The following is a 722-nucleotide window of genomic DNA, read 5'->3' as shown; positions in this document are numbered from 1 at the left end:
CCCAAAACATAACAAAACAAAACAACCTAAAAATATTCTGTTATCAGTTATACCTCTATGGAAATTGTTAGAACAAGGTAAAGATATTTTGCCTATAACAAAATATATAGAAAATTTGGGGACGTGAGGAAGGGAAAATAAAAAATCTTGGTTTATAATTTAAGAGATAACTATGCCTCCATATGCAGAAGCTTACCATTGCTCACAGTCTTGGGGAAAAAAATGTGTTGGTTGGCTACTGTTTTCAGGCAGACTTCATAAACTACACAGGAACAGAGGGACTTTGCATTCTTTGCAATCATAAAGGATACCCTTGTGTATGCACATGCACACACAGACACACATACTCTGTACACACACTCAAGAACTGAAGGAAAATTCTATAAAACCTATACTCAGTCAAATGTATAGGAAGTATTTTTTATATACCTCTTACGTATACAGTAGAATAGAAAATAAAAACGTTCTTTCTTGAGAATCCAAATGGAAGCAGGCTGTTCATTAAACAAACAAATGTGTAAAAAGAATCCAACTGACAGCCTCTTTTTAATAGTTCATTATTGTACCTCTGAATAAGGGTACTGATTTCAGAATCTAAGATGTAGGCATGACAGGCAAAGGCAAACACTATTGGAAACACCATAATGACCCCTGCTACTACCCTAAATGTCTGGAGGCTTATCTTTCCCTTCTTAGCTGCAAGTAAGTGTTACCACTCATTT

Source organism: Falco punctatus (genome assembly GCF_963210335.1).
Source record: "Falco punctatus genome assembly, chromosome: 1".
NCBI classification, from domain to species: Eukaryota; Metazoa; Chordata; class Aves; order Falconiformes; family Falconidae; genus Falco; species Falco punctatus.
Note: the sequence above shows the minus strand (reverse complement) of the source record.